Source organism: Rhincodon typus, chromosome 22 (assembly GCF_021869965.1).
Source record: "Rhincodon typus isolate 14 chromosome 22, sRhiTyp1.1, whole genome shotgun sequence".
NCBI classification, from domain to species: domain Eukaryota; kingdom Metazoa; phylum Chordata; class Chondrichthyes; order Orectolobiformes; family Rhincodontidae; genus Rhincodon; species Rhincodon typus.
Genome location: NC_063353.1, coordinates 46,504,155 through 46,528,495, shown reverse-complemented (window position 1 = coordinate 46,528,495; position 24,341 = coordinate 46,504,155). Strand labels below are relative to the sequence as shown.

At 38.1% G+C, this 24,341-nt stretch overlaps 1 protein-coding gene and 1 long non-coding RNA gene across 3 annotated transcripts in view; one reads left to right on the top strand and one right to left on the bottom strand.

The window, feature by feature from the left end:
• The window catches only part of prpf18 (PRP18 pre-mRNA processing factor 18 homolog (yeast)), a 289,626-nt gene that overhangs the window by 51,830 nt on the left and 213,455 nt on the right, over positions 1-24,341 (bottom strand). The window lies entirely within an intron of this gene.
• LOC125485780 lies at positions 8,840-12,789 on the top strand. The gene is made up of 2 exons (XR_007264483.1): positions 8,840-8,916; positions 11,220-12,789. It is a non-coding gene; the product is annotated as an uncharacterized LOC125485780 (long non-coding RNA).

Sequence of the window (24,341 nt, the reverse complement as noted above, 5' to 3'; positions counted from 1 at the left end):
GATGATCAGCCATGAACACATTGAATGGCAGAGGAAACTTGAAGGGCTGAATGGCCTACTCCAATGCCTATTTTCTATGTTTTTATGAATGAGGGAATCCTTGGGTAATAATAAACCCTGATATTTATAGTTATTTTGTTGCAAATGTTTAGTTCTGCAATTTGAGTAACTATTATTGTAATTAACATTTGGAACATAGCACAAATTGACTTTAAGAAAAGACTGGCTTAAATAGCATGGATGTTCATCAGACTTCTCAGCAATCTCAAGTTTACTGCTGGTCCTTCACTACATGACATTTACATGAAATTGTACAAAAAGTGCATTTTTTAAAAGGGATCAAATGTTACTTCAGCCATGCATTTTGCATGAAGTTTTGATCATCTATTGCCTATTCACTTTTAAGAACAATCAAGACCGACTGAACTATAATTGCAAATTAATAATAGTAACTATTCAAAACACTGTTGAATAGCTTTATTTGATTGTGCAAGAATTCAGGAAGGACTTCACCATTTGGAGCATGCAACTTTGTAGTAAGTTTCAGACATACAAAAAGGAGCTTCAAGATCCTAACTGAATTTTGGCAACTAGAGAACACCAAGTGGCCAGATGGACAGATCCAATTTTATTGAACTAATGAACACAAACATAGCATCGAAGAATTTAAATTTGCAATCACTTACACTACTACTGCAGCACTGATGTAACACAATTTTCCTTAATTATAACTACTGTTTTAGTCCAAATCCAGACATATTATCTCTAAAATAAAAATTCCTGAAGAACACCTTCACTTGGCTGTTTCCCAGAACTGTGAGCGATTAATTTAAGGTTTGTATTTTAATTTGAATTATATTTTTTGTTTCTGGGATGTGGGCAATATTGTCAAGGTAGTATTTATCATTCAGCCCTGGGTATGCTGAGCATAACAGAAACGATGCCTAGAATGTAACTTAAGTTGGTCAGAAAGTTACTATCCCTAAAAAAAAAATCCAGCAGTTTTCATGACCATTTTCTAGCATTAGTTCACAAGTTAACAGATATTTTTGAATTCAGTTTCACCAACTTGCTACCAAATGAGACTTGTGAAGCAAATGCAACCCTGATTTTGATTCTGTTTTATAGCTGTCAGCCTGTGGGTCAAGTTCTATTCCAGAAGCAAAGGAATGCCACAGTTTAAAAAAAAGCTGTTTCTTGGACAATATGTTAAACTGAAGCACATTTTGCCTTCCTGCAAATGCAAGAGCATGGTTGTTAACCAGACTTCTCAGCAACCTCAAGTTTACTGCTGGTCCTTCCTACATGTCATTTACGTGAAATTGTACCAAAAAAATGCATTTTCAAAAACAAGATCAAATGTAACTTCAGTCACGCACTGTGCATGAACCTATTCTATTATATTTTATACGAATTGATATATGAATGAAAGATCTTTTTATTATTGGGAGAATGGTTAAGCAGTGCTGTACTTAGAAAATAAGAAATAGTGATACATAGAAATAAAACTATAAAAGGAACCAACTTGAAAATGTAAAGTGTTGGTTCAGAACTTGCAGGTGAAGACAGGGAGAAGTTGGTCTATTCATGGGGAGAGATTAAAAATCTAAAAGGATAGAGACGACCCATTGGTAAACAATTGAGAAAATAAAAAACAGCAATTGTAAACATTCTCTAAGTTCTTTCATAGATATCAACTTTTCTTCCAGAGTTTTGCAACATCATGCGTTGTCCTCCTGTCTGTCTTCAAGTCTTCATTCATCACATCAACACAACAACAAAGTGAATCAACACTAAGGTATAGGAACTCCACCATGCTGGGCCAATGTATAATACTCAACCAATTCTCTTAATAAAATGAAGCTTACTTTTGAGAATGCTGCGGAATAGCTAGTGGAATACTTTCCAAATTTAATATGGCAAATATGATATAGTGTGACTATGTAAGTCAGTGATAATATAAGAACTGAAGTTACTCACAGGTGTTAAAAAGATGAACCACATCTTGGGCCAATTTGTGAGATTGCTACGCAAAAGATTGGATTTTAAATTTATAAGATTTTATTAGATACAAAATCCACATTAGTAAGGCAGTATATAGGCAAGGAAACAAGGCTGAGAGGAAATTTGACAGGGGGATTCAAAATCTGAGTGGCCTGGACACAATAGATATGGAGAAACTGCTCTCACTCATGAAAAGTTTAAAGAACAATAGCGTATAGATTAAAAGTAATTTGGCAAAAGAAGCAAACAAAACATTTGAAGAAACTTTTCATGCACTGAGTAGTTAAGGTCCGGAATGCACCGCCTGAGTGTGTGGTGGAAGCAGGTTTGAGTGAAGCATTCAAAAGGGAATTTGACTGTTATCTGAAAGTAACAACGTGCAGGGTTGCAGGGAGAACGGAACTAACCACACTGCTCATTTGAAGAGCTGGTGTCGACACAATGGGCCAAATATTCTCCTCCTCTAATTTAACAATTCTGGGATTCTATAAGTGCAGCTTAAAAGCAAATCCACACTCACTCTCAAGCTTCAATATAAATTTGTCATGTTATATTGAAATATCTTGCCTGCTTTTTAATAATTCATTTTGCTTCTTTTAAAATTTTAATTTTGAAAGATAATTATACAGAATCTCAAAGACCAGAAGAACAAAGAGAAAAATTAATGAGGGAAGAGAAAAACTGCAAACTAAAGTTACAATAGATAAGATTCAAAAGTAATGGATCAAAAGAGGATCTCAAAAAAAATCCAGTCTTCTGAATTATTTGCCTAGAATGAAACAGTTCTATCACAGTTACCTAATCAGGAGGAACAAACTCGCCAATCTGCCTTAAACTAAAGCTGTGAATGTTTTTCCATTTTGCCCCAACTCCCATAACTTTATATTTAGAGTAAAGATCAAATACCAAAGAATTATGTAGCAATGTTTAACAAGTCCATCACTCCAGTTACGTAAGGCACTGTAATTGCTATATAAATGCCATTTAAGCATTTATTAAAAATATGAAATCTTAGAATTTCATCAGGTTATTAATAGGAATTTAAAAAATGCAGTTTTAAGTTTGCAATCAGATCAGCCATGATCGTATTGAATGGCAGAGCAAGTTCAAGGGGCTAAGTGGCCCACTCTGCTCCTAATTCATGTCTGTATGATTCACCATCCTGAGAACCTCTTCATTGCTCAAACTCTCTCCAACTGACCATTTCCATCCTTCTCCAGAAGCAGATTTCACAGTTTTCTAGTCCACGTTTCACAGTCAATGTCATGTTTAAGCTCCACAAAACACTTCCAACGTCAAGCTCGAGTATCCTTTTCTTTGGATCTCTACTCACTCCCTGAGCAATTCTTTATATTTGATCTTTGCCATTGCTACTCTATCGCTGATTTATTTATGGCAGTAACCATCATATGACAAGTTGCTTCCCAGGTCCTTACATTATGAAGTCTGCTGCAGATGTTCACCAATCATTGTGACCTATACAGCACCGTTCCTGGATTTCTGGGATTAAGGCCTATTTGGTCTAGAATTTAGAAAGCTAAAGAGTGATCTGATCAAAGTCTTCAAGATATTAGCAGGAAAAGACAGGGTTGGGGATTGTAGGTCTAGGGGCCATAGTCTGAGCATTAGGGCCAGACTGCTCAGAAGAGACATTGGGAACCACTTCTACAAATGAAGGGTGGTAGAGTTTATAGCGCTCTTCCACAAACCACTGTGGGTGTTAGTTTAGTTGTTAATTTTAAATCTGAAGTAGATATTTTCTTTTAAAAGCATAAGTATTAAGGGATTTGGGACAAAAGCAGATCAGCCATGATCTCAACGAATGGCAGAACAGGCTCGAAGAACTGAATAGCCTACTGCTTTTCCTATGTACATCATTTTCTCCATGTTTCTTAATTTACATTCATTTCTATTCCATAAACTTGCATCACTTCATTCCTTCTTCTTGTTCGTATCCGGAGATCTTCTACTCTGCAAGCCACTAGGGCCCAGTCATCTGCAAATCACATGAAATGACCTCCTAATTCTACACTTTTTAAAAATCATGGCTTCACACAGATGGTGATCATTAACTGCCTTCTTTCACTCCACTCTCAATTACACGAGGTTTAATTTCACCAACACTTTGCTGTTTGTACCAGCCTTACAGAGATGATCATTCTTTGCCTTCAATCAACTCAAGATTGCCTTTAGCCAGTTTTGCCAGTTCACCCAGCTTTTTCATAATCCACAAAGCAGGTGTACACTTCTGCTGCTATTCTATACTTCTTTTGCTAAACAACACTTTTTATAGTATCTTGATTCACGTGATGACAATATTTTCAATCAAACATTCTCATTACAGCTACAGCATCACTAGCTCCACACAACCTTTCATAAAAGTGGACTGATCACAGCCTATGCACTAGCTTGGTTGGTTTTCAATCCATTTCTTAAGATCTTAAATATTACCTTGGATACAAAATTGTGGTGCAAAACACGTTTCACATTTTCGGGCAGCATTCAAGGATAGCAGTGCAACTTGAAACCTCAGTGGATGATTGCCCTGACGCAAATTGCCCAAGGATTTTTCTTGGGGGTGGGGGTCATGGCTAATGGCAAAACCAGAAAAGTTTCAATGATAGTAGAACAGCTAAATCCTCTAATGACAATGGCTGTTTAAAGGAAGAGAATCTTTCTGGGAGAGTTTTTTCTTTTAGCACACATACAAAAGTCAATGGAAAAATCACCTCCTGTATTCTCTTCTCTCATCAAACTGCTCACAACTGACACAACTCATCAGTCTAAGACAAATGACATTAACAGAACAATGTTCTTGCTCCACTAAAATGAAAGAAAGAACTGCAGATGCTGGAGATCTAAAACAAAAACAGAAAATGCTGGAGAAACTCACCAGATCTGGCAGCAGCAGAGGAAAGCAGAGTTAATGTTTTGAGTCTGGTGACTCTTCAGTGTTCTCCAGCAATTTCTGTTTTTGTTCTTGCTGCAGTGCCCAGCAAGGAAGGTTGACCTCCCAGGTTGCAAATATGAAATGCCTTACATAAAATTGGTTAGGACTGTGATGAGAAGGAGGAAGCTTGAAAAAGTCTAAATAAAAATGAAAAAAAGGTACAAACTGGACATTTGGAAAGTCTGACAGAAATGAAATGGATAGATTATAATGATTTTAAAAGGGATCATAGCAATTTTTAAGATGGTTAGCAAGGTCAAAGAGGCATTGCTATATGATGGAGAATGTAACAGCAAAATGTGAGATAATTGATCAAGACAGTGACAGACTATCATGTGTTGCACCATGCCAATCCAGTGGAGTTTTTTTCTAATTACAGCAGTATAAATGCCTACATCAGTGACTTTGCACTTATCTGAAAGAAAAGCTCAGGAACTTCGTTGCTATATGACCTGATTAGGTCAAGTTTCAATGAGCCAGCTTCAAAGGCTTACAACAGGTGTGTAGAAATTCACACAAAAAAACATTAATATTACCAATTTTAAAAAAAAGAAGCAAATCGCAAAACAGAAAGAGAGTACAACAACAAATGAGACAAAAGACTATGCCTTGAAGTTGTAATTTTAACATTTTTATGGCAGGTATTCGATACTCCTTCAACACCAATTCTGTGGAATTAACAGCAGCACTTGGTACCATTTACTTCAAACACAGAACAAGAATATTTAAGTTTCCCAGTACCAAAATCTTAGCCAAGCCAATTAGCAAAGCAATGAAAATGGAAAATGCTCAAAACATTCAGGAGGTTTGGCATTAGTGGAGAAATACTGAATGAATGTTTCAGGTTCATAAAGTACATCAGATTTTCAACCTAAGAATGTTAACTTTGCTTCTCTCACTGCAGATACTGCCAGACCTGCTAAGTATTTTAATTTTTTATTTCAAATTTGCAGCATATACAGTATTTTAGATTTGTACCAACTAGCAGAGCAACTTTCTGAAGGCGCATCATTGCTCTAGGAACAAGAAAAGGCTATTTAGCTCCCTGAACCTGTTCCAGGATCCAATGAGACCATGGCTGGTCTGTGACCTAACTCTGTGCAGACTATTTGCTCACATCCCTTCGATTAACAAAATCTAAATATCTAGATTTAAAATAAACTGATTTTGCATCAACTGTTGCTTGGCAGAAGAAAGTTTCACATGTCGTACAATTTTTGCATCTGGAAGTGCTTCTAAATCCTCAAAGGTCCAACTCTATAGTTGCAATTTGAGATTGCCCAACCTGTGGAAATACTTTCTACCCAGCTATCAACTCCCTTAATATTTTGAAAACCTAGATTAAATCATTGCTCAAACTTCCAAATTCCAGGAAATAAAAGCTCGTTTTTGGTAGTTTTGTCTCATAATCTGTTCGAATCCAGGTGTCATTCTGGTAAATCTATCTTCAAGGACAACATATCCTTCCTAAAGGGTGTTGCTCAGAATAGAACACTGTACCTCAGATGTAGGTAGAACAGAGCTTTGCAAAGCTATAGCATAAATAGCAAGGGAGTTCTCCCTTGTGTCCTGGGCAATATTTATACCTTAACCAATATTACAAAACCAGATCAAGTGCTCATTGTCATGTAATGTTGGGAGGGGGGCAGCTCTATTTTCCACATTACAACACTGACTACATTTCAAACGTACTCCACTGATTGTAAAGCACTTTGAGACTGTGGACATGAAAACACACAACATAAATACAACTTTTTTCCTTCATCCCCTGTATTCCAGTTCCCTACAGTACACTCAAATTGTTGAATATTTTCTGCACCTCATGATATTTTAACAAGGTACATGTTAAAAGTCTCTCTAGCCTTCTCCTGTCTCTAATGTAATCATGCCCATTCTTCATGTAAACATACTTAAAACAATTAAAGAATGACAAATGTTGAATAGCACACACCACTTTCACTTGCCAAATATGCAAAGGATTAACAATTGTTTCACTTAATCACTTCATCAAAATAAATTCAAACTTCAAACATTGACTGTACCATAAAATAGATTATTCAAAACATACATCACACCTATTTGCTACAAGGGTTTTGAAGGGTTAACAAATTTCACTACTGTACAATTTCTTAAAAAGGCATACACACACTGAACAGAGAAACAAGGCTTTATCACCATTTTAAAAAGTCCTCATTTAGTCAAAAGTATGCAAGATTTGAAAAGTGAAAGAATGGACGAACTAGGGCAAAATCATTGGAACTCAAGAGAAAAATGGAATAAGAAAATTTTAAGCAATGAGGTGGGGGGAGGAGCAGTTGAGTTAACTTTTCACCTCAAGCTTTTTGCAATAGCTAGAGTTGGTGATAATTAGAGCAAGGTAAAGGGGGCAGCTGGAGTTCACTTTTCACTTGCCTTTGATTTGCAAAACCAAAGCTGGGGTGATAGTTAAAAGCAAGGGAAAAATTACAAATTCACTCCTGTTTTGTAAAGCCAGAGTTAGGGAGAGTTAAAACAAGAGGGAAAGGTGTGGGGGTGGGGGCACAGTTAGAGTTCAATTTTCATTCCCAGTTTTTTCGTTTGCAAAGTCAAAACTAGGCTAAGTTAAAATGAGTGAGGTGGGAAGAACAGCTGGACTTCGCTTTTCACAAAGCCAGGGCTGAAGAGATAATTGAAGTAAGGGGGAACGGGGGTGGCCGAAGTTTACTTTTCACTCCCACTTTTTCTCTTTGCAAGTCCAGAACTGCGGTGGTAGTGGAAGCGAGGGGTTGACGGATAAAAGAGTATGCAATGTGCAATAGAAATAATACAAGTTGCAATGCACACGATTGCTATCCCCACAAAGGTTGCAGGCAGGCTCACCCAGACGGGGCATCACTGCCCCCAGGAACTGCTCATCCTCCTGGTAGTGATTCTCCTGCAGGGCCTCCAGCAGCTTGAGCAGGACATCCTGCGGCACTTTGCACCCCGTCCCCTTCAGCTCGGCAAAGCGGGTCAGGCGGAAATTTTTATCCAACTCATAGCTCTCCGGGTTGAACGTCTCCCTCACCGACATGATCGATAACTCATAGATGTTTGGCGTGCATAGACAGGTTTAAAAAAATAATAAAAAAGGAAATGTACACGTGTGTATTTTATATATTCACTCTCAACGCTTTAAAAAAGATGTCTCTTCTGTCGCCCTCCTCCTCCTGCTCTCCGCCGAACCTGTGTGCTGAGAGAGACATGGAGATGGTTAACAACAAGTTCCCGTGGCTGTTACAGGGTTAAAATGCTGCTTCTTTTATATTTTGCAGGCCGCTCTGAGGAAATTTTTTTTTCCCTTTTGGTTAACGGTCGCGGTTTAAATTTTTTAACCCTCGATGGTTCCAGTCGGTGCCTTACCTTCGATCAGCGCGCGCGCCTCGGCGGGCAACCCGAGCACCCACAATCCCACGCGCGGGAGTGTGGTGGGGGTGCGTGCACGCGCGGACACCAAACGCGCTCACCGCCGAGGTGCGGAACCGAGGCGCATGCGCGGAGTGCCGGAGGCCTCCAACAACCTAGACAGATCGACTAAGCCTATCCACATGCGCAAAGTGCCGGCAGCCGGCGATTTCCCTCCCCCATCGACCGGGCGAGTGACTGTGCGCATGAGTGCAGAGCCGGCGGTTTCCGGGTAAGGTAAAACCGACTGGGCCTGTGCGCAGGCGCTGACCCTGTTGCTCGCTGACTGGGAGCACGCAAGCGCAGCAGTGGGAAAAATGAAGCAGATGCCGTCGACCCGAGGCTGTGAGCTATTGCGCAGGCGTGGTTGACGGTGGCCGGCATCCCCGTGCACGCGCGCGGTAGGCAAACCAGGATTCATCGGCGGACGGCGCGAGCTCGCATTTCCCCTCCCCCCCACCCCCGCCACGCGCTTGTTAGTCTGCACGCCTTTCGGAGAACAAACTCATTCGGCGCTGGGACGCCGATGAGAGAGGAGGGTAGGTGATGTTGCTCCGAGCAATCTCCTCTTCAAACTGTCTCCTTTTTCAATTTTATGCTCTTATATTTTTGTGTGGAGTTGATGCCGATAAAGCGTGTGGTATACAGAGGGTGATTTTATTTCGGATGCCCGGACGACGGTATCCCGAAGTGGGCCAAATGGCGCCTTTTATTGCCATCCCCTTTAAGAAGTCATGGCGGAAAAAAATTAAAGGGATTGGCGGAGTTCAGTTGTAAGAAAAATAGAATCGCTTTCATGCAGATAAATAACGGTCCTTGGAGAATGGTACCCCTGCTTTCTCACACTTCTTCAGTCTAAAACCATATTAGATGTGGTTTTTGTCCCGTGTGTGGGCGCTAGACGCGACCTTTTTTTCGAGCAACTCCACGAGAGACGGTACCTGCACTCTTAAAGGGAACGTCCCTCCGTATCTGCGGAGGAAATGATTTCTTGTCGGCGCACTGTTTAAGGAGAAAAGATTAAAAACTGCCACCTCCTTTCCCACCAACCGCCCCCCCCCCCCAAACACCCGCCCAAAAGGCGGCAATAGACTCGATGTTAGTCGATTAAACTCTTTTTTTGTACTCCAGTTCATTGTCTTTAACTGAAGTTTGTTGTCGACTCTTGTTATGAACTACTGAGAAATTCTGCAACTGCCCAGGCACCTGCCTTGTTCAAGGGCAAATCGTGTATTTATTTACTTTTTGTAGTTTTTTTAATTAGGACCCGTTATTGTTTAGCAAGTATAATGTAGAAGCAACTACATGAGTTTTTAATTTGGTGATTTAATTCAACTGATTTCAAAGGATGTATTCGTCCAATGAAGCCAACAATTGTGTATGAATTTTTTTCTACGCATAACCTTGCGTTGCAAAGTTTTTTTTTAAACTTTAATGACAGTTGCCTTTTACGTGGTGCGTTCAATGTCGTAAGACATCCTGAGGTGCTTACTGATTATATCAATGAGACATTTTTGACACTAAAACGCAAGATGTTGTGGATGATGGAAATCTGAAAGATGAACAAAATGCTGGAGAAACTCAATAGGTCTGGTAGCGACTGTGGAGAGAGAAACGAAACGTTTCGAGTGTGACTGGGTCATGTTAAACTCGAAACATTGACTCTGTAACTATCTCTACATCAAAGTTTCCTCAGAATTTTATTTTTAAATCAGCTTTTTTTAAAAAAATTAGTTTAAACTGTAAGCCATTGAAGGAAAATCAGGACAGATGATCAGTAGCTTGATCAGAGAGAGAATTTTAGGAACATCACATAAGAGGGAGAGGAGGGTTTCCAGAGGGAATGCACAGCTTCAGGCTAAGACCACTGGAAATGTGTTTGCTAATGGTATAATTTGAAAATTGCAGGTATGTGAAAGAACAGAATTGGAGGAATACATACATGGCAGATTTAAAAGTAGTGCTGGGGAAATTCAGATCTGGCTGTGTGGGGAGAGAGAAACAGAATTGAGTCCAACATGACTCTAAGTACTAGTGGCAGATTGCCTCCTCCAGCCCAACAACATAGATAGGGAAGAGGTAAGAACACATTTAAAAATCAGATGAGGATTTAAAATTGTTATCATTAGTGGGGTGATTAGCAGAAGTCGAGTGGAGTGTTGAATAAATTTGAAATGAGTTAAGATGTCGGCAGCAGAAGTTTGGAATGGGTGGTAGATGGGAGCAGCCAGGAGAGCGTTATCTCAAAAACGATTATTACAATGGGTTTCTGCAGCATATGGACTGAGGAAACCCAAGAAACTTGTTCGTTCAGGATAAAGCCCGCTTGATTGTCACTAGCTCGACAAAAGATTCATTCCTTCCACTGCGCTCAGTCGCAGCAGTGTATAACGTCCACAAAATGAACTACAGAAATCCAGCAAGCGTCCTTGGGCAGCACTTTACAAACCCATGATCATTTCTATCTGGAAGGACAATGGTAGTAAATACATAGGACTACTACCACGTGCAAATTCGATCAAAGCTTTTCTCCATCCTGGCTTGGAAATGTATTGTCATTCCTTCAGTGTCGCTGGGTCAAAATCATAGAACTGCCTTCCCAACATAATACCTACATCAGTGGGCCTGAGCCCTATTCTTAAATGCAGCTCACCACCTCAAAGGCAATAAATACTGGCCCAGTCAGCAATGCTGACATCCTATGAATGAATTTTTAAAAACGCATTGGTTTAAATGAGCTGCATTGGCTGTCAATCCACAATTATTTCCATTTTTAAATTTTTCATTGTTGAATTGGAATTTCTCACTGGTTTTACCATCTTTTCTCTAACTTCTTCAAAAGGTCTACTCTTTCACTGTTGACCTGTTAGACACCCACAGTTTTAAGTCACTCGATCGTTGGTGGCTGTGCCTTCGGCTGCTTGGGCTCTGATGTCTGGAATTCCTCTACAATCTCCTTTAAGATACTTTTAAAACCTGACAGTGTCTCACGATGTCAACTTTGTTTGATAATATTCTTCTGAAGCGTCTTTGAATATTTACTGCGAATTGATATAAGGTCTACAAGACTTAGACCTAAATGATCTCAAGAGAAATGATATATTTAATTGGTATGTTTGGAGGAAGTGGTAAGACGTTGATCAACTATTTTATATACGGGAAGATATACCACTGTACACTTAGTGAAATATCTACATAGCTATCTTCCCCTTCCATTCAGAATGTTTACTTGCAGATTCTTCAGTGCCTTTGTCCTATCAAGAAGCAGGAATGTTAAAAATGACTCAGTAAAATAGTGATTATAGAAGGTGGTAATATGAGAGAAAACAGTGCTAAAGGACAACAAGTCAAATATCATTCGAAAGAAAATCTAGGTTATTGTCAGACTGGAATTCTTGATCCAACCTGATTCAGATTTGGAATTGCAGCAACTCAATATGCATAAATAGAGCTGTAATGTTTTTAATGACCTTGTTATCTTTGTTTACTTTCTTTTTTCTGCTTTTGCGGTTTGTATAGAATAAATATGTAAGACCAGTCTCCATTAGATGCACAAGATGGATATTAATTAAGATGCTACTTTCCATCAAAATATTTTTTACTTACAAACATATCACAGAAACTCATCTTTTGAAACTGTAACCCTCTCCTGATTTGAGCTGTTGAAAGATTGAGTAAATGATCAATGCTTTCACTTGCCACTTTCATTTTCCACTTTCCTATTGATGCAAATGGGAAAAGGCTTCTGTTGTAGTTTAATTCAGCAGCAGTGTGGTGAACCTTAAACATAATTATTATTGATCACACTTGAGAGTTATTGACTTTTTTTTAATCAAAAGATAATTGATTGTTTCTTTGCTTGGGGAGGGCGAAGCAAGGTGATGACATGCACAAATTATTTCGTTTTTGAATTCACCATGAATCCGTTGTGCTCTTGCAAGCATTTTCTTAAAGGTTTCTCTCTCAAACACGTTGCCTTCCTGAGAAGGTGGAAGTAGTGATGATTAATGAATTCAAAGGAAACTGGATGAGCAGTTAACAAAAATAAACTTGCAATGGGAATAGAGCAGAAAAATGGCAGTGTTGCTGTGCAGAGCATGGGCATTGACTTGAAAAACTGAATGACCTCCTTCCGTGTTGCACTGACTTTGTGGCTCTATAGTATCTAGCTGGGAACGGTACTTTCAAACGCTGAGATAAATTGATACTGTTTAAAAAAATCTAATATTGTACTTTTCATGTAGCAGTACTCTGCAGTATAATGGAACAATAATTCTTCCATTTTGAAGTTTTCAGGTTGTGAAATGGGAACGCTTTATTGACAAATGTCACCCGTAAAGGTGTATTTGGTATGTCTGTACCTGTAATCTGAAATATATATGTGGAAAATTAAAGAAGTGCCCAGAGATGAATAATTGTAGTGTGGTTATTTTGCTTTAAGGTCGAAATCAATATGCGCTCCCTAATTTTTCAAAACACTCAAATAACTTGAAAGGAGCTTGAAAAGATTCATTTTACTTTATATCAGAGGAGTATATTTTTGCAAGGTTCCTCTGGTTTATTGAGTAAATGGAATGCATGACTTCACTGATCTGTATCACTGTAGCAAATTTAACATCTAGCCTCTGCTATGATGGATCCTATAATCAAAAATAATACTGCGATGTTCTGCTCTTGTCCACTCTTTCAGTTGTAAAATTTATACAAGGTCCATCAAGTGATTTTCTTGTATTTCAGAAGCATAAATAGGAAGCAGAGTAATCCCTACACTTGCCACAATGGAGTGGGAAAAGCTTTCATTGAATGTGGTTAATGACATATTTAAACTGGTGGAAGGTTTCCCTCTATTGTTTACTTCACCCACTCAATGTTATGCCACATGTACCAATTCCAACTGTCTTTCCCCCAGCCAGTCACCAAACTTAAGTTTGCAACCCTGATTCTCAGAGTTCAAATTACTCAATGTTCTTCATCCAGGCTTCATTAACTCCTGTTTTCACAAACACCAACTCATCGAGAGGTCTGCAGGCTATATTTAACTCCAAGCTTAAATCATGCATTATCTCTCTCTCCTTGTTGATGTCCACTGATTCCCTGTCTCTTTCCCCCTCCCACCCTGAAAAAAATCAAATGAAAACTTGTTGCTATGAAACTGTGATTTTAGTTCAAACAGCAACAGAAAATGCAGAACATACTTGGCAGATTAGGTTGTACCTATGGCAAGAGAAACAGAGTTCAGGTTTTCAGTTCTTTACTCTTGATTTCCTGCATTGCAATTTACTACTTGTACAAATTAAGTTCATTCTGTCAATAATGCACCTCAAAGATTAATTAAAAATATGAAATAATTATGGACTATTTATTCAATTTTGGATTGAATCATTGGTGACAAAATATTTAAGTGAATTTTGTTTAAATGACTTTTTGTTTTGCTTTTGTTGTTCTAACTGTTCGACTAGAACAGTTCAAACTGTTTTCGTCCTACCTTCAGAGGAAATTTCTGGCCATCCTTTAGCAGCTCCTGATAATGGCACTCCTTAGACTGGTGCTGTTCTTACATGAAGCCAATCTGGCGCAAAGCCAATGTTCCTTTTTTCACTTTCAAGACATCCCATTATTAACAATTAGGAAACAGCATGAGGGGGAAAACAAAATTACCCAACAAAGATCAACCTTAAACATTGTTTTTCTAAAACTCATCTATTTTGCATTATAACCTTCAATATCCTGGAGGGAATAAAGTTATAGGTGAGGAGAAACCACCAAAGGGCGAAAGTAAATAACATCAACTCGAGTTGCTGTCATGCAAAATTGCAAGTGATTACTGATAAACGTTTGCATTTTGACTTATGCCTGTAAGCTTTGACATCATATTTTTTCCATTTAGGCAGGAGGTATGAGTTCACCTATGGAATGAAATCTTACACAAAGGTACTGTGTAGCCCTTTGCAAAGTTAAATTTAAAATGTTCCCAGGCGGTACTCTAAGAAAACACCAGTTACTTGGCACCTAACCATTGTAAGTAACTGGTTAAAGCAGCTTGTGGTAATAAGAGATCACATCCAAACTGCAGTGCAGAGTTTGCATCTGCACAGCAAAAAGCATTTTGCCTGAATGCAAACTTGTATAAGTGATGTATAACTATCGACTGTAATATTGATATTCACTCTTGCAGCTACTGTAGAGTTATGCTGAACAAAAAATATAGCTCTTGTTAAAGCAAAACTGTAAGGCATCATTTAGCAAAATAACGGATAAGCTAGATTTATGTAATTAAATAGTTATGTTTTGTTATGAACTAATCTTCATTTAGTTATATCTTAAAACTATTTAAGAGACAAAAACCAACTACAAATCTAAATAATAGTTCAAATTAAGTATCAAGGCCCTTTAAAATATTCACAATATTATTTTTCTGGAAAATTGCCATTCCCTTATTCCTAACTACGTGAAGTAGTATTTACAGGAGTGTAACAATAGAATCTACAGACACCTATTTGTGTAAACATTCTATTTTAACATATAAAACAGGTCTCAGGAATATATTTTAAAAAATGTATTTCCAGGAAACTGTGTGCGCTCATCAAACAGGGAATAAAATGGAATGGTGGTTTCCCCTTTTTGAAACTGAATGAAGCATCATTGGACACCTCATTAATAAATGGCACATTAACAAAAAAATCAATAACTTTATTTAATAATGAATACAAGAAATCAACAAAATGAATGTAGTACAAGGAAATCAAAATCCCAACAATCATTATCCAATTTTTTTTTTAAAAAATCAACAACAGTCAGCCAATGCACCAAAATTCACTGATGCCAATTTTTCCACTAGAGAAATTCAGACTATCAGATTCATTTGATAGTACAGCAAAATTGGCAAATGTAGAAAGCATCATTCCTATGATTTTGAACAGATTTGGCATTTGACACCAAATCAAATGCTGAACAGTTTAGCACATAACACATGATCTGATGTAGTTACCTATGTAGTAATGTAGATAATGAGAAACAAGTTACATTTGACAACCTCATTACATGTTTTGAGCAATGCTTCACTTCAAGAACAAATAAGACACTGGTCAAAAACAATTAATTCCATGCAACTGTATCCAAGACTATGACTGCCTCTGTAATCCTTTGTCTGTGGTCTTCAACGTGGCATGTTTAGGTACTCTGAAGTCCCTTGCTATAGTGAGTAATAAAAGCCTTTTTCAACACACTGGATCTTTGTCTGGTCACTCAGTGGATAAGGGTCAAAGGATAGCAGGGCAACTATCAGACCCTGGAAATTCCTCCAACAAACGTTTCATTTCAAGAACAAATAAAACACAGGTAAAATCACACTTCAGCTGATACCAACTCCCAGGAGAATTTATAGATAGTAAATACAGGTTGTTAATGAAACTATCTTAACTGTATATCTATGCAAATGTCTAGAAAATTGTTCAAGAAGTATTTTACAGTAAAAGTTCTATTTAATGCAGAACATTGTACACGGAGTGTTTATTACTTAAAGCCCATCGAGCATTTGACCAGAGGAAACAGACCTTCGATGTGAAATGCTAAACAGTTTAATGCTTCGACATTTTATCACAGGTGTGGTTCTAAAACACCACATCACTGAAGAGAAAACTGTCCAGCTTTACTTCAACAATGTATTCATTGTAGGTAAAGAGGTCACTTCTTGAAGATCTGCTAGTCTAAAGAGTATACCAAGCAACAAACCACATTGTTTTCAAGCCATTAGGTATATTCACGCCTTGGAACAGAACATGGAATAATTGGAACCTGTCTCTTTACATGAAGAGCAAATAGTTATGGAAAACGAATAACAGCTGGTCCTATGAAAAATTTGTCAGCCACTTGATGTAGATATGTCAGAAGTAATCTATGTAAATACTCATGCAACCAAATTTAAGCTGGATATGGGCACAGATGTCATAGTTATCGTGGACAATACTCCACAGTTAGCTAAGGTCAATATGTTACTATGTATATTTAAAACTGCGTGTGGCTGTAGGTATTGTACCTACAAATAAAAATTTAGAATCATACAGCACAGAAACAGACCCTTCAGTCCAACTGCATCTACGCCAACCAGACATCCCAATCTGACCCATTTGCCAGTGTTTGGTCCTCATATAGCTATCCACATAGTTTTTAATTGTACCCGACTCCTCCACTTTTTCTGGCAGCTCATTCCATACATGCACCACTTTCTGCGTGAAAAAAGTACCCCTCAGGTACCTTTTAAATCTTTCCCCTTTCACCTTAAACCTATGCCCTCTAGTTTTGGACTCCTCCACCCTGGGAAAAAGACCTTGGCTATTCACCCTATCTGTGTTCCTCGTGATTTTATAAACCTCTATAAGGACACCCGTAGCCTCTGACACTCCAAGGAAAAAAGCCCCAGCCTATTCAGCCACATGTTGTATTGATATTCAAAGATCACGTGTACGAGGAGGAAGTATACTTAATCAGTAACCAGCAATTTTTTCCATCGTGTTAGAAGGCATGTTACGCACACTGAAAAAATGTCTTTGAGCACCATACAAAGTTACTTTGACAGCTGATGTCAAACTATATGTCTCTTTACACTTAGGAAGATCACTCATCTACTAACATGAAAAGTAAAGAAACAACAATGGACAATATGGGTGTTATCTCCCCTGTGACAGAATGTTACTCAGGTATGGTCACAGTTCTCAAGTCCAGTGACTCCATTTGAATTTGTGTGGATCTCACACCATGTTGCTAGAGAAATACATCCTTGGTCAACATTTAATAAAAATCTGGCTATGCTTCCCACCTGTAAAATATTTCCAAAGCTGGATGCCAATAGTGAGTTTTGGCAGGACCTTCCAGTTGGGACATCTTGACTCCTCACAGCCTGTCATTGTCCCTTTGGTTGATACTCTTTCAATTGACTATCTTTCGGTATCATTTCTGCCTCAAAGTTTTCCAATGTACTATGCCCACCATTTTACAAGGGCTAGATGGTGTCTTATGCTGGTGATATCCTGATACATGCTCAAACTATTCAGTTTCATGGCTGGAGACAGCATAATGTCTTGAAATATATTCATGAAGCAGCCTTATGCTGAACGATAATTGTGAACTTTCTAGGGATTCCATTGGTTTCTTAGATCACATTGTAAGTAATGATGGGATGGAGGCTGATCCACAGAAAACTAAAGCAGTCAAAGACTCCCAGCTCCAACATTGGTTCATGATCTCCAATGATTTCTGGGCATGGTGAATTTATTGGCCAGGTTTTTAACCACACCTTGACTCTATTACCAAACCGTTGAAAACTCTCTTAAGGAAGTCACAAGCTTAGTATTGAGCAGCAATAGTAACAGATGACCTATCAGAACATTAAGGATATGCTAACCTCCATTACTGTTTTCCACAATTATTGCTACGGATGTCTCAGCCACAGGTAGTGAGGTGATTCTTTTTCAGTGACAGCCAGAATCTATATACATTACACTTCAAGGGCATTATTGAATGTGGGAACGTAGTTAGCCATCATCAAGAAAGAGGCTTTAGCAGTTACATGGTCCTGTGAAAATATTTTTGGTGACTGAGCGCAATTACTGGATGAAAAAGAATAATCAAAAATCTCTTCTTGTATATAATGATTTCACCTCAGACTTATGAGGGTCATGTAAGACTCAATATGTCTGAGGTGAGTATCTGACATTGGCAGAAGCTCTTTCTAGAGTCACAAGTAATGTACAAACATTTGATGACAATGATTTTGGGGGCTAATCTACACTGATATACCCAGGCAACAACATTGTCTTGGCTACCTTGCTAAACAAATATCACCTCCTCAGGGAGGAACAAAATAGTGATCCTAAGTGCTTTCTCTGTGTACAGACCGTGTTGTAAACACTTACTTTAAATACAAATAGCACTTCTTTATCATTAAGGATTTGCTGGCTTTTGATAATCAACTGGTAATTTGCTGTTCCTTGCAGAATGACATTCTTTGAGGATTCACCAAAAACAATTAGGCATAAAGTGCAGAACAACTACTCTTGTCTTGGAAATACTGAGTGTTGTATGAGACTCCTAAGTCTGAGGCAAAATTGTTCCACACAAGGAGGCATTTTGCTAACTCTTTTTCATCTTGATAAGACCACCAAAAATGTGTGAATTTGATGGCCAGGAATCTCCAAACAGTAGAAGGACCTATTGTTCGTTGTAATAGATGTGCCGTACACAATAAATAACGTTGGGCTGCTGTTTCTACCCGGTTTCAAAGCGGGGACCTTTCGCGTGTTAGGCGAACGTGATAAGCACTACACTACAGAAACATGGACCTCTTGATCCTACCAGACTTCCTGATAGACCTATCACTCGTTTGTAAATGGACCATTTCATGTATGAAGGCCATTTTTACAAGCATGGTTGGTCTGGAGTGACATGTACATCAGTGCAAGTAAGAATGGCAGACTTCCCTCCTCCATTGTAGCGAACCAGGTAATTTTTTTTATTTATAATCATTACCTGGTTGCCATTAGTCTTTTTTTTAAAATATGATTTTTATTAAATTAAAATTTCATGATTTGCCTCAGTGGGATTCTAACCTATGTCATCAGAACATTAGCTTGTGTCTCTGAGTTTTTATCTAGTGCAATAACATTATCACTAAGCCATCACCTCTCCTCCTATTTGAAGCTACAGGATTCCCACTACGCAAATTAAAATGGTCTCATAGAAGGTATTCAACCATCATGATAATGCTTGGGATAAGAAACTTTAGTTATGAATCATGACTAGAGATATTGGCACCTCTTCCACTGGAGCAGAGGAAATTTGATTGGCATTTTAAAAATTCTGAATGTCTTTAACAGAGGAAGTATGGAAAAACAATTTCTTCTTGATATGCTGCTGAAAATCTCATTAATGCTTTGTTAGTGATGGGAGTCCTTTATTCCAACGCTCAACTGGGCAACCTCCACTCTTCCATATTCCATAAATCTAAACTCTGTATCTTACCTGATTACTCTTCTGTGAAGCATTTCAAAAGCACTATATGAATGCAAGTTGTTTGGGAGCCAGTTACAAGTTGTCATTTAATTCAAAGCTAAGAAAGTGAAGGACAGAATCCAGAAATTCTTTATGCAAAAGATTGTTAAACCAAGGAATACTTTTCCAAAGTTACTGATTGATTAAGATACCATTTTAAAGGAAATTTAATGTATTTCTTAGCTCAGACTACGACAAGGAGGTGTGAGATTAGCTTTGGATTGCTCCCGCTAAAGAGCCAGTATTGACACAAAGGGGCGAATGGCATCCTTCTGTGCTGTAAACTAAAATTCCAGGCAAGGGGGTATATGAGGAGAGAGAATAAAAATGAGCATTAATGTTCACATTTGGAAGTGTATGACCTATTATTAATCAGCAAGGCCAGTGTTACCAGGCAAACCAATTTTGTCGTCAAATAGGGAGAACGGGTGTAATTCAGGGGAAGGAAAAATATAAATCATTAAGAAGATTAAAGCTTTTTAAAATTTTGAAAGCCACTATTTCCGAAGAATGGATCAATACCAAATCCAACTGGTTTGCTGTGTTCTAGTGAATACAGTATCCTTCCCAAAGGCCAGGGGCCAACAAGGTCAAAGCTATTGCAAAGCTGTGGTGTGGTGTAAAAGATTCACATTTTTATTGGTGGCACTATTTGGTATAGTGAACGGTGTTTGAACCGTTAGACCACTGCAAAAGTCATCATATAATACGAAGTTGCAACATCAGCACCTGTAAGGTATTCTGCTATTTAAATATAGGCGTTAAAATTTCTGTTAAAGAGGTCAACAAAGCATTTTATATATTATAGTAATTTTTTTTAGGCAAGAGTTGTTCATTAAGGTGACACAACATTAGCTCTTAACAGTTATATTCATCTTTACAATAAAAATGCTACAAGTATCACATATTAAAACTGTGACAATATATTACAATAATTTTTGCTCCAGTTTTCAAATAATTTCACAATTTCTAATAAAAATCCAATTTATTTACATTTTCCAATGATCTTATAAAAGAAATTTTAAAAGGAATCAGTTTTAAAATCTAATGATTTAGTAATTAGCTTCCAAGAAAACAAAATACCATTATACAATAGTTTAATTCAGAAATAATGTAATTAATACACTTTATTCCTGAATAATTGGCCAGTAACATCAACTTGTATAAAGCGAGGACTTCATTTAACTGCTTTTTCATCATAATTAGTGTCTGAGCATTTGAAAACATGGTCAGTACCGAACAGCATCTTTGGAGAAAAGTACCCATTTTATTTTTAGCAATGATAATTAAGAGGAGCTGGTTTAAATACAAATTGAATTCATAGTAAGTGCATAATACTGCTTCTACTATTTAAAATTCACAGTTATCACAGATACCTCAATTTGAATGTACTGAGCAACTTACAAACAAGTAAAATAACTTATACTAACTTGGAAGAGTCACCCTGAATTACAATGCCATCATGATTGCTAGTGAAGGCGTGGGGGATAAACTTGCTTTCATTTTAAAAATGCCTGCGTGCTTGGGAATGACAGCATTCCCAGAAAGGCCAGTATTTACTACCCATCTGAATCATATTTGGGAATGCAGTGATGGGTTATGCACTTGCACCTTTAAGAACTGACACTGTATTGTGTTAAATGCATAATGTTAAGTTATATTTTGTGTGCTAAGAAGGGTGGTTAGTCATTTTTACAGTATCATTCGTGAACTCAGGGCTGAATGGTGTGGAGGTTCTTTTTGTTTTTACATGTATTTTAATTCAGTTTTACAACCTTAATTGGAGTGCAGGGGCTCAGTGCATTAAAAAAATGTGGACTGTTGCCTAGCAACAGGAATTCAGTGACACAGGGTGAGAGAACAATCCAGAAGGTTAGCAATGTGTGTTTGGGCAAGGGTGTGCCACAGAGTAGAGACAAGGCAGCAAGACATCAGAATTTCAGGAACTCATATGGGTTTGTTGAGTTAAAAGTAATAACAAGTTTAATTTTCAGTTTATTTTGGGTGTCTTGAAGAAAGACACCAGATGAAAGGAAAAAGCATGTAGTGAGTGCACAAAAATTCACTGAAAACAAACTGATTGTAACTGTCCCAGTCTGAGTCGAACAAAAGAGCTTTAGTGTGAAGATAATGTTGACTGTTCACTGAACTTTGAATATTTGTAAAGATATTGTTGGGATAAAAGAGATGGTGTGAGGTTGAATCTTTTTCTGATGTCTATAATGAAACTTTTCCAACTTCTCTTTTGTCTAGTATAATACAGTTAATGTTTTCTCTAGATCAATAGATGTTTTATTGTTTGTGAGAAACTACACTGGCAGTCTCTTGTGAATGTATTCAGCAACCGACCGTCATTTTGAAAGAAAACAAATTTAAGATCTAACAAGCGAGGTTTCGCACTGAATTTATCCTCCTTAGACTTGTCTAGTATTAAAATCAGCTGGGATCATAACAACAGGTACATTCCATAATATTATTAATTAGTGAGCTCCAGGATTTTGACCCCAATGACTGATGATATACCTCATGTCACAGAGAAAAATCAGAGTACAAAACAGGCTGCCCGCTTTCTTTTGCCTGTTTTGCAGTAGCATGCAAGATGAATTTATGCTCAATTGACTGCTTTAAGAAAACCATTAAATACTAAACTCAAATTGAGCTGTACATAGAAAAAGAAATGTTGCTTTGGTGTATTCTGCATAATTTTCTAATGAAATCTTTTGGTGTTAGTTAAATTATATGAGGAATTCTGTGCATGTTTTATAATGTTCCAGTTGCAAATTCTTTACAATACTCTTGACAGCAGCACAGAGTGGTTATTACAAACACAAAACACAGATTCATAAGAACTTAAAGCACAAATTTGTAAGAAAGGTACAGTAAACTTTGAACATTAAATAAATGGAAGATTTACAAAGGAACATTGTTGATTTTGTAGGTGTTTTGAGATGCACCAGAGAGGGAGAGAGAGAAAAACACACAAAGAAAAAAATGAATGAGTAAAGGACTGTCTTTGATCCAACTACTACAAGGTTTGTGTTGCATTAGAACAACAGCTGTCCACACATCACAATTGAACTGTACAGACTAGTTCAGAAGTATTCCACATATCGCTTGAACTGGCTGCATTAGAGTTCCCTCCTGAAACAAAACATATATTTCAGGATCATCAGTCATTGCTTGAAGAAAATCAGCTCATTGAGCAGAACAACACAGTCAACACAAAATTTTAAAATTCTTTTCTGACCAACAACAGCCACGAATTTCCATTATTATCAAGCACTAATCAATTGGGAGACAGTTGAAGGAAAACCAACTCAAAAGATCAAGGATGAAACAGGATGCTGCACATTATTATGAATGAAACTTAATCACATTACTCTGTATGCTTTGTTGTAAATTCAGCCAGTATTTTCAATCAAGTTAAATGTCACTCCTAGGAGGTTGAGGGATGGCCTTACAAAGGTTTATAAAATCATGAGGGGCATAGATAAGGTGAACAGCAAATGTTTTTTCTCTCAGCTCTGATGAGGAGTCGTCTAGACTCAAAACATTAGCTTGCTCTGTCTCCACGGATGCTCCCTGACTTGCTGTGATCTCCAGCATTTCTTGTTTTCAGTCTTTTCCCTAGGGTCGAGGAGTTCAAAGACCTAATTTTAAGGTGAGAGGAGAAAGATTTAGAAAGGACCTAAGGGGCAACTTTTTCACACAGAAGGTGGTTCATACGTGGAATGAACTACCAGAAGGAGTGGTAGATGCAGGTACAGTTACAACATTTAAGATACTTTTGGATAGGTACATGAATAGGAAAGTTATAAAAGGATATGGGCCAAGTTCAGGAAAATGTGAATAAATTTGTTGTGGACACTTGATCGGCATGGACGAGTTGGACAGAACAATCCGTTTCCATCCGTTTCTATGACTACTTTGCTAGGGTGCCTTGATGTCACTGTCTTCTCACCTCTTCTAGCTGTTTTGTCCATGTTTTAACCAAAGATTTAATAAGGTCAGGGGCTACATGCCCTAGGGGAACCCAAACTGGGCATCACCAAACAAGTGCTGCTTGAGAGCAATGTTGATGACACCTTCCATTCACTTTAATGATGGCTGAGAGTAGATTGATTGGGTGTTAATTGGGTGATTTGGATTTGTCCTGCTTTTGGTGTACAGGACATACCTGGGCAATTTTCCACATTGTTGGGTAGATGCCAGTGATGTAACTGTACTAGAAGAGCCTGGCCAGGGGAATGGCAAGTTTTAGAGCACAATTCTTCAGTATGATTGTTGGAATGTTGTCAGGACCCCTAACCTTTGCCATATCCAGTATCTCCAATCATTTTTTGATATCACTTGGAGTGAATCAAATTGGCTGAAGACTGGTTTCTGTGATGCTGGGGACCACTCTACGAGGCCAAGAGAGATTATCCACTCAGCACTTCTGGATGAAGATAGCTGCAAATGCTTCAGCCTTATCTTTTACTCTGATGTGTTATAGAGTCAAACAGCACAGAAACTACCCTCTCTGTGAAAAAGTTGCCCCTCAGGTCCCTTTTAAATCTTTACCTTCTCACCTTAAACCTATGCCCCTCTAGTTCTGGACTCTCCTACCCTGCGGAAAAGGCCTTGGCTGGTCACCTTATGTATGCCTCTCATTATTTTATAAAACTCTATAAGGTCACCCGTCAGACTCCAACGCTCCAGGGAAAAAAGCCCCAGCCTATCCAGCCTCTCCTTATAACTCAAGCCTTCCAGTCTCAGTAACAACCTTGTAAATCCTTTTTACACCCTTTCCAGTTTAATAACATCCTTGCTTTAGTAGGGCAATCAGAATTGTACGCAGTAATCCAAATGTGGCCTATGGGGGAGGCGATGGCCTAGTGGTATTATCGCTGGACTGTTAATCCAGAGACCCAGATAA